This window comes from Apis dorsata, unplaced genomic scaffold (genome assembly GCF_000469605.1).
Source record: "Apis dorsata unplaced genomic scaffold, Apis dorsata 1.3 scaffold_44, whole genome shotgun sequence".
NCBI classification, from domain to species: Eukaryota; Metazoa; Arthropoda; class Insecta; order Hymenoptera; family Apidae; genus Apis; species Apis dorsata.
This window is the reverse complement of record NW_006263346.1, coordinates 1317278-1332738: the sequence shown is the minus strand read 5'-3', so window position 1 is coordinate 1332738 and position 15461 is coordinate 1317278. Positions and strand designations below refer to the sequence as shown.

Genomic DNA, 15461 nt, shown 5'->3' with positions numbered 1-15461 from the left:
TTTTTTTTTTTTTTTTTTTTTTGCGAATAAAAAAATTCGTGGAGAAAGTATAATATCAATGAAATATATATATTTTTCGAAAATCCTCCGCTAATTTTTTTCTTCTGCCAAATCAATCAATATAAATTGACGATATAAATAAATTAAATTTGTAATTTTAATACCTTTGAATTTGTAATTCAATGTAGGATAGTTGTACGTAGTTCAAAGTGTGATATACAAAGTGTCTTTAGAAACTTCTATTCACAATCGCGCGAATCAATCTTTGCGTTTCAATCATGCTTGGTGAGCAACGACTTGAATAATTTTTCTTTTCAAAAAAAAAAAAAAAAAAAAGTGCCTCTTAATGTCCTTTTGAAACTCTAATATAGAGATAATAGTGTATAAATAATGTAAAGATTACGTGGACGATTGTTTCACAATGACAAAAGCATCGGATCCATTAGATCCATTAATCAGTTAGAGATTTATTTAATAATAAATCGCGTGCCTTTAATCGATTGGATTTTTTTCTGCTTTAGATAACATTAGAAATGTTATTTCCTCGAGGGAACGTTTCAATCGAATCACTCGCTGTCAAATCGTATTAACCTATTCTTCATTTGCACGGCACGCGTTAAAAGTCTTGACATTTTATATAGCCGTCATTTTATTAGGTGTGACAACGAGCGTTGCGATCGTTACTTAATTGTCACTCGATAATCGCGCGAGAATAAAATTAATTGTATGCCGTTGCATACAAAATTGGAGAATTGATTTCATCTGAACGTTCAAAGGCTAAAATAACAATGAGAATTCTTTTCTTTATTCGTTGTGTTATATTCTATTTTCATTGCTAGTTACTTTTCGTTAATCTGGTTACTTACGATTTTATCATCCGTCGATAAGAAATTTTATTCGCAAATTTCTCTATATTTTTTATTTTTCGACCTTACGCAAGCATATGCGAAAAAGAACGCGATGTGTGAACCACGTTATCTTCCCACGTTTTGATTCCAAATTACTCGTGTATGAGAGAATGAAAAGTAAATTAGATTTCGATAATTTAAGAAAGTATACGTATCATTTTCAGTCATTCGTCTCCGTGATGATATTGAATCTAAAATAAAGAAAAATCATCACGAGAAACGTCTAAAGATAACTCTACGATGCTGATTTTTTTCGTGGATTATTTAAATTATTCGTCAAACTTCGAACAAAATCGAACGATTTGCAGATTTCACGCGATCACCATGTGTGTCTAATAGCTTCTAATAACGTCGAGAGGCCGATTTCATTTCGCTCGCGATCAATCAGATATGCCAAGTGATTTAAAGAATATATATTTAAACATTTTAAAACGTGTTTTAAGACTAATCAATCGACAGTATATACAGTTATTATATATAATTCCAAAAATATTTTAAAAATCTTCTGGCTGTTTAATACTTTGATCTTTGACAAGTGATTTTTTTTTTTTATTTCCCTCTTTAAAGATTCAGGTCATGATTCTAAAATGAAGCAATAAATATCCATAAATATCTATTGATATTTAAAAATTAAAAAAGAAAAAAAAAATTTCTTTTCCTTTTATATTACTTCTACCGCGTTTATGCAAATTCACCTTTTTTCGATGTAACTAAAAAAACATGGAACTTGAAAAGACAAATTTGTCTCATCTTTTAATCCATCCAATGGACAATGAAAGATATATTTTCAACGCAATTTATCTCTACGCGCTCGATATTTCCAACATATAAATTTCTATAAGATGAATAAAGAGAACGGATCAAGTTTTCCACGCGTATTCAATTTTAAATGTACTTTACTTCGAGAAATTATTTAACAATATACAAGCCGGTTTCAATAATGCATTTCAGCGTCTGACAACTATCCAATTCCAATCTAATTTCTCACGAAACACATACACGGATACATTTAAATACTTTTGAAAAACTATAACCTGTAACCTAATTAAGTTTCCATATTCTGATCCTGAAAAAAAAAAAAAATATTTCTATTACCGCGATCTCGATTAACGCTCGCAAAAGTGTCGCTTATTAGTCGATTTAAAACTAATTTCTCCCCCCCCCCCCCCGCCTCTCTTAATAGTTGTCGTCCGTGGAAAAATATGAGTTTTCCGGTTTTCACTTTGGAATCGAATATTGACCAATATTCCATATAAGATAAGATAGAATCAGATGTTGTTCGAGAGTTATATTTTCGAGAGTTATATCAGCGTATCCAGAATCGATTTACCTTTATTATTTTATATTACGAATAAGTAGATACGATCTTCGAGACCACTCGATTTCGATATTTCTTTTTTTTTTTTTCTTTTATTTATCTCTCTTTCTTGACAACATTCGAATATATCGAATCCGTATCGCGTTTCCTATTAGATCGAAGGGAAAGTTGCGTGTCACTTTTTAAACCCCGGTCAAATAAAGAATTTTCAATTGATAGATTCGTTTTGTAATATCCCTCGTTTTATATCCGTGTATATATTTTAAGTTGAAGATTAGATCAAACGATTAGATGTAAAAAATATATCGCAACTCGAGTTTCGATTACAAAGATGGATTTGAAAGAGGAGAGGTTATAAATGCAACGATTCTGAAAGAGAAACGTAGATATATATATATATACGTAGTTTGAAATTAATGTTACGAGTGAACGTAAGAACGTACGAATGAATGATTTAACGAATGATCAGAGTTACGATAATAACGTTGTTTAAATAATAAATTAGTTAGTATTATGCAGAAGAATTGTGAAAAAAAATTCACAAATTGATATACTTACGTGTGTAGTTATGTAAATATGTTTGCAATTTTGCGATACAAAATATCGAAAATATTAATGTTCTGTCGAGATGATTATTCTTCGATTATAAAATATTAAATACCAGTTTATCGTGCAAAATTGAAATGACGAGTACGCTATTTCAAAATCGATATTACTTTTTCCCAAACCGAAACCAATAATATCGAAGTGTAAACATTGCTAATTTTAAGATGCTATGTATTTCGTAACGATATAGAAATAGGTTCGCGTTGAAAATTTCTAGGATATGAATCACGTGTCGTTTGTTGATATCGACAGAATTAACTTTCGAACGATATTATTTTCAGCAGTGCTTTCAGATAAACTGTATTCCATCGAGTATTAAGTTCGCTTCTTTGCTCTCTGTTTACAGCATTGAAGGAATTTTAAAAATAAACCTATTGTCGTATTGTTAATATTAGAAGATACGTAATATTTTACGTATATCTTCGGCGAAATATTAATCGATATCTTAGATTTTCGATCAAATTTGAAAAATGGATCAAGAATTATTTTTAACAATCACTCGAGTTTTTTTTATTATGGAATTAATTCCAGAATTCACTTTATTAAATTAATTCAACGTCATCTTATTTAACACAAAATTAAAAATAAATTCTTCGATACAAAATCACTCGTCAAATATTAATCAATCAATAATCCTCGTTAATTTCCATCACTATCTTTGTAAAAACTTTTTTGTAAAAATTTATTCAACTATTCTCCTAACTTGTTGTAATATTAATATTATCATTAATTTACAATTAATATCAATTACAAATTGATATAATATCCGTTCTTTCTTGATCCAACTAAATTAACAATATATCAATTAATTTGATATCGATTCTATTCATTCAAAATGCATTAGTTTGACTTAATTATCACGTTGCTACATCACCCACCTAGTTAATAAAACCAATTTACGATTGTTTACATTGTAAACAAACTGCCAGACTGTCGATTTATGGCTGGCCAAACCGTGAATATCTTTCCATTTCTAAATATACATATTACTTGTAATACTTTTTAGCCAAGATGTGACGTGAATTCGCAGGATCCTGTCGCGAATTAAAAAGAAGAAATCGAATGGCGAATGAATAAAGCGGATTTTTAAGTCAAAAGCTATTCTCATCTTTTTGTTCGATTTTTTTTCTTTTCCATTCAATAATCCAATAAAACGAATGAAAAAGCTTTAATTGTCTCATCTTGCTTTATATTTTCCATTCCTTTTTAGAAAACTCGAGCTATTGAAACAATTTATAAATGCAAAATGGAGTACAAGTTGAAGGAAAGTTGGAAAGAATTTCGCGGGAATTTTGAAATAGTCGAAACTGTTTATCCGTTTTAAAAAATGTTATAAATTCTTTCAAGATGATATATTAATCATACAAGTAATATTTATATCATACCATCATACGATAAAAATTGTATCATGATTGATATATCCAATCGATAACATTTTAACTCGTAATTACAATCGTAATAATTTTAACAAAGGCTCGAATGTCGAAGAAATGGAAGACACACAGGCAAATGATGATTTTCTTATTAGGAGGATCTCGTTTCGATTATTTATTATTATTCCATCAAACATTAACGTATATATTAGATGATTACATTGTAATTAAATTCCAATTTTAATTTTAATTTTACATCGTCTACATCGTCAACAGTAATTATTAAACGATCCTCGTTTTTCAAACTGGTTCCAAAGATAATCCTTCACTTGTCGTAATTGCGAGTGATAATAAATAATTCATTGCTAGATTTTATTATGTTCAACACAGTTCACCTTATATAAATTGTATTAGACGTAGCGAAATTAAAAGATAATCTATGAAAAATCATTAAATAACATCCAAGATAAGCAGAATATTATCGATATCTAGATCTACGTAGAACACTGATTGAAATTAACATTTTTCGATTGTGCTGCTTTTTAACCTTGATATTACTTGAATCGAATCAATCGTATCTGTATTATTATCACCATATCTTATTTAGATAATAAAATCATTAATTACTTATCAGACAAATCAGTGCAGTATTAAAGAAAAAAAAAAAGATATATAAAAGATATAAAAGAGTTTTCAAATGTCTAGTTTTCTATTTCTATATGCATCCAATTAATCGATAACATTTGGAACACCATAGTTTTGGATTTCGTTGCATTTTTACAATTGTTTTTGTACATGTCAAAAGTTATCTACAGAGGATTTTTGATGCTGGATTAAACGAATAAAAGGCATTCATTCTGATTGCTTTTAAAATAACAAGATAATAATACAATGTAACAACGTGTTCAATATTCATTATTATTGTGTTATTTGCTTTTTTCTTTTTTTCACGATTGTAAGAAAAATATATAATTTCGCAACAAATTTTAAAAAAACTTAAAATTTGTTGTACAATCGATACCGATTATATTTTACAATTTTTGTTGCTTGTACATTTAATTAAAACGACATTATGATTGCATCGACATCATTAACATGAAAATATAACAATATTGTAACAATATTGTAATAAATTCCTAACCTAGCTGCATTAAAATTCTGTTGAAGTAATTTATGCAACTTATCTATTATGGAAATTAGATTTAGCGATTTCCATAATGATTTCTAACGTGGCTTTTGCTTTATATCAGAATATTATAGGAGATCTTATATTTATGATGTTGCAAATAATCACGATATTTTTCTCGATTATTTTTTTTTTTCAGATAATTTCGATTTATCCTTTTATTTCAATCTACATAAATTAGTAATAAATTATATCTTTACGATACAGGATTAGAAATACTTGATTATTTCGAATTATCTCGTTTTACGGTACGTATCATCCCGGTAAAATGTTTCATCGATACTCTTTCCTATTCACGATAATATTGAGGTTAGGTAATTAAGCTTTATAGAAACTCGTAGGTTTGTTCACAATAAGGTATATATCACGAAACGGTAAAAAATTAGACGTGGAAACAGACATTTAGGATACAATAAATTGTACGGTTAATAATCAACAGCAACGTTACAATCACGTATTCGAATCATTAAACGACCCACTCCACCTTCCTCGATCGTTTTCGAGTAGGCGATCATTCTTTCAACGATTTATCATTCCATTAATCATTCGATATTACGACATCAATTCGGCAATTCATCTCTTAACGCTACTACTTTTCAATCAAGTCTTAATTGATTATTAACCGAGAATATTATAAAGACATTAGCGATTACGAATGAATCAAATGATGAACTAAATTATAGAGTAAGATGAATACACAAATAAATCGAACCAACACGAAACATGAAAATATACGAGCGATACAGCTTGAATCAAGAAAAAGATAAAAGGAATTTAATATTTATATAGTTTTCAATAGATTTTTAAATTCAACTATCATCATTTATCGATTTGTAGTTTATATTTTATCGAATTACTTAGAATTTAGTTATTAGAAGATTTTAATTTTTGGCGTAGAATAATTGAAAAAAAACTTTAAAAGCATACGTATTGTATGAATTTTCAAATCGAGACATTAAATAAACTTTTAAATGCAGTATTATATTTCGAATAAAAGGACCTTAGAATTCCATATTCATAAATTAGATAGAATAAGATACAAAATGTTAGTATATATATTCGTAGAATTTGAAGAGTCGATTCTAGAGACCAAAATAAACACAAAATTTAATACGCAAAATTAGACTATATTTATATTTCAAAGTACACAAAAAGCTTATAAATAGAATACGCATAAACTCATTATAATATTTAAAATATAAATATTTTGGATAGAGATTTCACTCGATCTTTAATTGCTTGTAGATAAGCCTCGAATACTTACATACATAGACTCTTATATTCACATTGAATCAATCCTTCAATGATGCTTCATTTGTTATTATATTAACACTTGCGCAACATGGAGTTGCATTATTTCCTATCGGTTTCAATGATTTGAGAACAAGATCAAAAAAATAAAGATCCTTAAATAAAGAAGTAATTTTAAAAAATGGGCTCTTAGCGCGTACACGATCTGTTATAATGTTAAAATATGAGAAGATCCTCCGTGTTACGATTTATCAAGTTGTAAAACGGCCAATGGATGTTAGCTGTCAGCTCGGCCAACCAACGATTTGTCATCCAGCCACGGGCTGCTGACTCCCGATACGCAACGCAGAGGGTTCCTGACTAACTAAGTTTCTTAGGATTCCGCGAAGACGGTCGGTGATGGCATTCTGTCACGGCTTTTATGTTACTGTCAGATCGATACGAGTGGCCGCGCAAAACTGAACGTGATAAAGGCGTGACAGTCGAAAAAAGATGTCACTGCACTTTAGACGTCGTTTAAAGCGTGTGAATAATAGCTTTGAATGGATAACGTGATTTGAAGATATGCGACATCTTTAGGTTGTTCAGTTTCCTTGTTTCTAGAGTGGCAATTGAATGTGAATTGAACAAATGATTGATCTTGAACAGTTTTTTCTTGAAACAAACTGAGATTTGTAATAATTAAATAAGTGATCTTATTTATGAATGGATTTATATTACTAAGAATTTGTAGAAAATTTGGAGTTAAGATTATTTAGTAGTATTTTGTTTTTTAAATATACTTGGATCCTATCCTGTCCACTTTAGATTTTGTCAGTCTTCTTGCTTTGAAAAATACTGGAAAATATATAGGATTGGTTATTGATATTTCTGCTTCATTATCTAAAGATTGTTTTTTTTTAATTTTAGATATTAACATAATTTAAAAATAAAAAATTTGCAAAATAAAAATTCATCAAACTTCTTGATAAATTACCTACTCTTTAGAAAAATTCGAGTTTCGAATTTCAAATCTTTAAATTCGAATTTTTACGAATCTCTTCAAAAATCAAATTTCAACATTTTTCCATCATTCTTTTTTTTTTATTTAATCCATCATTATTTTCTCTGGAATTTCTGGAACTCGTTCTTTCATTCTTTCTCCATACAAGAATATCGTTTAAGTCAGTAGTTCAACAATGAGAAATTGGAAGCGGTAAACATATGAAAGCATATGGTCTAAGAGACGCGTTTCCATGCATATTAAACAGAACCCGAAGAACTCGTAACTATTCCACGTACAAAGAGTAGCTTCTACGTGTTGGCTACCGGTAAACCACGTCCATAACACAGTCGTAATATTTATTTTTTCTTTCTTTCTTTTTGTTTTTTTTTTCCATTTCGCAAAGCTGACAATTCGCCTCGTGTCTTCGTGGATACGGATTCTTACAACTTTATCCTCGTTGTGAATCTCGAGAAAGAGATGACATCTGGAAAACTATTCGAGTTGAACGTCCATCATTCGAACATCTTTCTTCTCGGTCAACGTTTTTTAAAGGGTAGACAAAGTTGGTGCATTATCCTTTCAACGTTACCATTGCCAAGTTCATACATTATCTTGGAGAATTTGCTTTCAAATTAAAAGCATCCTTAGAGCAACGTGATTTGAACTCATTTCAAGTGACAAGTATTGTAACACAGTGGTTCTGTATGTTATCTCCAATTACTTTTTGTATTAGCAATTGATTCCAATTTGCGTGATTAAAAGTGAAGAAAATAAGTTTTTGGAATAATTCTTTTTCATTGAAATGTTTTTTTGAGCTGAATAAATTTTAAAATCGTTCAAATACTTACTGTCACTTGAGACATTCTATTCCTGAAATTGAAGAAATATGAAAGAATAAATACTTTAATCTTATTAAATGTAAAGATTCATTGAACTATAATAATTTTACATCATACAACTTTTAATTTATTTATATTAAAATATTATTCGAAAATTGAATTAATATTACCTATCTCAAAACATGTAAACTTATAAACTTACACGTATATTATCACATCCATTTTTATCTTTGTATCTTGCTGGTTTATCACTAAAAAAAAAATATAACGTTTTAATAAAAATTAAACAAAATTTCAGTATCGAAGCAAAAATTAAACAAATTTCAATAATATAAATTTCAATATAAAAATTCTTAAACGCCTTAATCCTCGATCCTCCACTTAACTTTGCTCGAGAATTCACGGCGTTCGAATATCGAAAACGACCTATCGAAAACTTGTTTCCCACTTACCAAACCAAACTGAACGAGAATAAGTAGCCGTTTAAATCCCTTTGGACGATGTTCGCGCCTTTTTTTCACGAGATTCGCAGGGAATTAAGGTGGTAAAGATATTGCGGAAAGATCGGCTTTCTTGGGTTTCAGGCTCGTTGGTATGCAGTCGGCTTAGTTTCTTGCAAATTCGCATTCTCTTTGCCGCTTGAAATGACGTTGGACAGCTTCCTCGTGTTTTCACCCTGTTTATGCATTATGCAAGCATGAAACCGGGATGTGAAGAAGAGAAGGGCAGAGAAACGAGATAATGAGAGGGCGGTCAATGATGCAGGTTTAATCGTCATTTGAAACACTTAAAGCCTTGTATCCACTTTTAAATTTCGATAAGAGATAATAGAGAATTGTGATGATTCTGATTCGTGAATTGGAATCTTTATAAAAAGTTAAAAAGTTATTAAGTTACATGTTATATGCAATCTTTAATTGGTATTGACACTATTATCTAAAAATAATTTTAGAATAGAAATAATTTTAAGAAAGAAAAAAAAATGTGAATCAAATTTAAAGAAAATAGATTAAAGAAAATTATTATTTCAAAAGGATGATCCTGTTCATTATATTCATTTTGAAATATAAATAAATTTATAATGTATAATTAAAAATAAAAAACATGAAAAGATTCAAGAATTAGTGAAATTAATTTCACTAAATTTGGAAAATTAAATGTTGAATTTTATTATAGAAATCGTATAATCAAAATAATTTTATATATCGTTCAATGAGTGAATCGTTTAAAAACCATTCGTGAAGACCAGTGGATAAGCGGCTTAATGGTTGTTCCAAGCAGACGTCGTTGACCATCTTCACTGATACACGAGCTTCCCTCATTCTTTACCCTTTCGAACATCGTTTTACATACCATAAATCATCGTAACAATATTACTTGGGCATGTTAATTTGCTTCATATTTTTCACTATACCGGAAGCGATAAATCTGAACTGGTTTCTGGTGGACCCTTTTACATATTTTTTTCGAGGACTCCTTTTTTCATGGATAGGATATAGTATTTTCGTCGTTTCGAGTTTTGATGGATTTGGGATCATTCGTTATTAAGAAGCTCTCGAGAATCATTCCTAATCGTTGATGATGGAAAGAGGGAACCAGAGTTTTACGAAATATTAGATTTATTGTTCTGCTGTTGCTTTTATGGTTCTGTTGGCTCATCTTTACGACTCTCATTGCGGCTTTGATGTTGTTTTTTTATCTCTGTCGACAAGGTAATTCCATATTTGGTTGAAGTTAAGTTGAACTTAGTAAAAATTTATTATTATTTAACTTAGCAGATAAATATTTATGATTGACGAAAAAATATAAATTGTATCATAATAGAAACTTGTTAAAATGATAAATTTTTTACTTTAATATATATTAAATATGATTATATATGTGATAATACAAAATATATTAAAAATATGACTATATTAAACCTTAATTTTTTATCATATTACCTTAATTACAGTCATTTTTTTTTTCATCAATAAATTAACTTTATTTAAATATTGATTGACCTAATAACAGCATTTTTTCGTTCAATTTTTTTAATTCCTCTCCTTCTTTCAATATTTTTCAAAAATTCTTGATTATAATTATATCTTTATTTTATTCAATTATTTACTTCACAGTTTTCATTTTACTATTCCTGCAATTTAAATATGTGTTAAATAAATATTCCACAATAGAACTTTAAAAAAAAAACAATAACAAAAATTTTATCCTCATAATATCTCTCTAACACATGCTACTCTTTAGAATAACTTTTTTCGAAGAATCATCCATAAAATTCATCTCCATTCATTCATCTATGCATAACTTGTTCAAGGGACGCAAATCTGATGAATCTATTCTCTTGTTCATCATATTGCATAATACACACATGTACTTCAAAGCAATCCTCTTAATCAGATGGTTCATGGCAATTTCGTTAATAACTGTTCAGTCCTGCTATTTGCACCAATTCATCGTTTACCGTTAAACAATCCTTACATACCAGATTCCGTCGCATATAATTACAAGTAGATTGGATACACAATCTCTCTTTCTCCCTCGATTCTCTCTTTCTTCTCGCCGCAAAATTCCGATCGTTATCTGATTGCTCAGACTTAAACGAAACTTATTACTTGTCGTGTTCTCTCGAGGTCCATAGAATTCGAACGACCTATAAATACCATCGTTCCTTCTCTCTCTTTCTCTTTTTCTGTTTCTCTTCAGTAGTGATTGCTTGATGCTTCTTAAGCAATGTTCATTCTTTGTGACAAAGAATTCGACAAATGCAAATTTTGAGTCATGTCACTTTTTCAATAAATGTGCTTAACAAGATGAACTGGACCTGTAAATAACACTTGTTCTATTATTTTGAATATATAAATTATTATAGTATCGATACATTTTCAATTTTTTTATTATTTTGAAAGTATCATAATTTTCAAAATTTTTACTAAAAATTCTAAGCTTTAATACTAATTTGAATAATTTTATTATTTATAACATTATAAATGATATCGATGTAGTTCGATATCATAATACATATCAACTTCAACTTTCTACTCTTTTAATACAAAATTCTCATGAACTGCTTGAAAATCATAAATCATAATCTCACTACGCTAATCTTTCCTTAGTTACGACCGCCATAGAAGGAGAGAAGACTTCTTCGGAAGCCGTGAATCAAGCGTAAAAGCGGTCTGACCTTTAGCCGATGCTGGACGTATAGTAAATTACCAAACGACAACCAGTCAGATAGCATCTGACACAACATTTTTACGGTTCTCGAGTCGGCATACTAAGGAGTCATTACTTAGTCATAATAGGATTAAGGGCGTGCTGATGCAATCTGTGGCGCGAACACCGACACAGGGAGAACTGACCGATCTTCTCTTCTCTGTTTCCTTCTATTCAAGTTATCATTGTAGCGATGGGATCAAGTATCTCACAGATAGATTTAGAACATTTGAATATGGATGCGAATAGATTATGAATCCATATGTTTATGTGTTTTGAGATTTTATCATTATCTCTTGATTTCCCACGTAATTATTTAAAATATATTCCTGAATATCAAAAAAGGAAAATAATTAATATATAAATAGAAACTTATCCATTACTAAATGTTATTTTAGAATAATAAAAGTTTATATTCAATCTACAGGATTCTAATTATCATTATAAATTATTATTTGACGTAGAAATTACGTCAATAATTATCATAAAATTGTCTTTAATATAACAAATTATACATAAATGTATTAAAAAAAAATCATGCAATATTAATACATTACACATATGTGATTTCTATTATGTTTCAATTTTTTCTAAGATAAATGAATGATATCTTATTTATTTTCATTAGAAATATTTCAATATATTATAGATAATATATAATTATCACTAGTTTGACATCAACACATAGTTTTTAATTATTTTAAAATTTTTTTTCAATTGGTAAAAATCATTATTATTAATCAATAGATCATTAAATGATCTAAATACCAATTTAGTGAAATATGTTTCAAAACTTCAACAAAAACAAAAAAACAGAACAAATCTCTTTTCTTTTCCATTAGTCACTCTTAAATTACAACTACAAAAATTCATTTCTTTAATATTCCAATGCAACACCTGTTCTATCTCTCTTCGTTCGTAAAAATCATAATCGCGTCCACGATAAACAACTGTAAACATCATTTTCTTCTTTTCTATAAACATCAATATATCCACGATTAGTCTCAGTGCAATAATCGCAAATCTAATTGATCCGAGCCGGTAACAAGGTTTCGAATATCCAGCGTGACACGAGAGAGTTTAGCATCTGGTATAATTGCGAAATCGTTTCATTCAGTCGTCCTACCTCGACCGGTTTTGTATTTTCACCAAACGAGAAACTGTTGCTAAACCTTTGTTAAGTGAACACAGGATCTCCAAGACGAACAATGAATCGTTGTCGTTCAAATAGTTTACCAGATAAGGAGAATGACTACCGATTATCTGATCCGGATTTGAGGTTAAGTTGTCGAAAAAGTCGAAATCAACGACTATCGTGTGCCAATTATTTATTGTAGCTTAAGAATGGTTTAATTTCAATGAAATCGAGTTCAATGTATATAATACTTATAAATCTAGTCAAATTTAATATTAAAGATTTCTTTTATAGGAATGTGAAGTGTTATTAGAAAGAAATGAATTTAATAGATTATTCTAATATTTGCAAAGTTGGTAGTTTCGAATTTTAGAATAGCTATTTGTTAGTTTTAAGAAATTTGCAAAGTTGGTAGTTTCGAATTTTAGAATAATTATTTATTAGTTTTGAGAAATTTAATTATATTTTCTTCTATATTATAAAAATTTTTGTTATAAATAATGATCGAATTATGAAAAAAAATGTATTTTATTTTTATTATTGAGAACTATCTATAACTATCGATTAAACGTGAAATTTCTAGTAAATATATATTCATCAAATTTCAAATCAATTCAATCAACATTCGATTTTACTTTTAATTAATCTTTCCATTTATAAAAATAATTAGTTAGATACAATTAATTAGGTACTTCATGAAAAATTTATAGAATTTATTCCAAATTCCACTATTCTATTCATTAGAATAGGTTATTTCGTCAAATATATAATTTTACTAAATTGATACATTTATAAAATTTTCTCATGATACTTCATGATATTGAAATAGTACTACAAAATATTTTTATTCATGTACGATTTATAATTTATTATATTTATTTATAAAATATTACTTACCTTATTATCAAATTTACGCAACAAAATTTATTAGCATTTTTTTCTTGTAACTCATAAAATTTCTTTAATAATATTATTAATTAAATTGCGTAGAATATTCTGGTTTCGAACAGTCGAGATATGCTGCGTCCATTTTCATTGTCACTGCCACACGATGTCAGACATATTTGTTGATTCGAGATCGCATCGAGAAATCGATTTATTGAACGACAGCTATAAAGATTGTATCGATTTGTGACTCGTAACAGAAGGATACGAGTATTCTAAAAGGACTGATGTCATGTCGATTTTTCTGCTCAGAATACGAACGAAATAATTTTTTAATCTGTAGTTTCGATCGATCGAGGCGTGGACAACCTCGATCGAGATCGTGACATTGCGTTAATTGACGGGAATTTAGATTAATTGTCGCGTAACGAGAAATTGTAGATTTATTGGCAATAAATCTTATTTTTTTGCTCATTTTCACTGGTTTCCAGAAAGTGGTGGACGGGTTTCCGAGTTGCGTGTAATTTGGATCGATGCAAGATCGATAAATATTCTCGATATATTAATGTCGTTAGTACTAAACGATGATTTGTAACGTGAAGACGATTTTTATAATTCATTTTTGTGAATTATATCAACGACCGTGTCAATATATATCATATATCAATGTACGTATTTCAATAATTATATCAATATATTTATTAGTTGTATTATCAATTTATAATTATTATCTATCAACATGTTATGTTACGTGAAGTAGCTAATATTATATTATATTATTTTCCATAGTTATTATTTCGAAGTTCATCAATTAAAATAAACAAAATTAAATATGCAATTAAACAAAACATGTTTGCCTTGAAATAAAATCGATCTAAATTAAGAACGTACAATTTTTTGCATCGTCATAATTAAGAAATATGATTAAGTGACTCATTTCGCAAAGAATATTCTTCATATTTTCTTTAATTACTTTTCCTTCATCATTATATTAATTAATAAAAATTTATTCCATCTAATTCATGTAATCTATCATATTTAATTCTATATTTTATAAATAATTTTATAATTTTCTATCATAAAAAAACAATAGAACTTTTTTGGTTATCTAACATTTCGATAGTTTCATCAAATGGCGGTAATTTCAAAATTGATTATGCTATCGTTATAAAATTTATTTAAGTATCTTATTCTAATAGTCTATAAATAAATAATCATGTTACAACAATTTTATTCATATTTCAAACATTTGTTCGTATAACAATTCACCAATTTGTAAATATTGATAATATTTGCGATATAAAGCGTAATATCCATGGCCATATTCTTAAGTCATTTTCATTCCTTGTTCTCATCCTTTTTTCCTTGATTTGTTGAGCTCACGTACAATCCATCTTGTTCGGCACGTGCCGAGGGCGATGAGCGAAACGCTCGTTCTCCAACGTGTGTTTAGACCGAATATTTCTTCGGGGACGCGAAATTGCAACAGAAGATATAATTCAAGATCCATGAAGTCACGTTCCATTCTGTTAAATCGAGTCGATCCGGATCGAACGAAGAGAGATTTATTTGAGAATTATTAATGTTTCGCAGAGAAAGATGGATTGTAAAATACAAGTTTTTTTTTTTTAATTGTTATTGGGAAAGTATATTAAATGTTATATATATTTATATACATATATTTAAATTTTTTTGTTTAAATAATTTAATATTTGATGTTTATTGTTTCATTAATCTAATAGAGGTAATAAATAGATCCATT

At 28.6% G+C, this 15461-nt stretch overlaps 1 protein-coding gene and 3 long non-coding RNA genes across 7 annotated transcripts in view; 1 reads left to right on the top strand and 3 right to left on the bottom strand.

Moving 5' to 3' along the window:
- The window catches only part of LOC102680972, a 115105-nt gene that overhangs the window by 54821 nt on the left and 44823 nt on the right, over positions 1 to 15461 (top strand). The gene's annotated exons all lie outside the window — the stretch shown is intronic.
- Positions 1169 to 2893, bottom strand: LOC116186554. The gene is made up of 2 exons (XR_004151572.1): positions 2785 to 2893; positions 1169 to 2595 (listed from the first exon to the last, which is right to left on the bottom strand). It is a non-coding gene; the product is annotated as an uncharacterized LOC116186554 (long non-coding RNA).
- On the bottom strand, positions 6745 to 7644 carry LOC116186552. Its single transcript, XR_004151570.1, has 3 exons — positions 7623 to 7644; positions 7425 to 7479; positions 6745 to 7307 (listed from the first exon to the last, which is right to left on the bottom strand). It is a non-coding gene; the product is annotated as an uncharacterized LOC116186552 (long non-coding RNA).
- On the bottom strand, positions 8086 to 13875 carry LOC102680876. 3 transcript variants are annotated; one of them, XR_004151561.1, is made up of 8 exons: positions 12852 to 13112; positions 12577 to 12766; positions 11648 to 12008; positions 10410 to 11287; positions 9820 to 10167; positions 8919 to 9142; positions 8637 to 8717; positions 8086 to 8497 (listed from the first exon to the last, which is right to left on the bottom strand). It is a non-coding gene; the product is annotated as an uncharacterized LOC102680876 (long non-coding RNA). The 3 variants fall into 3 exon arrangements; XR_004151562.1 differs by lacking the exons at positions 12577 to 12766; positions 12852 to 13112 and adding an exon at positions 13712 to 13875; XR_004151560.1 differs by having other exon boundaries at positions 12577 to 13111.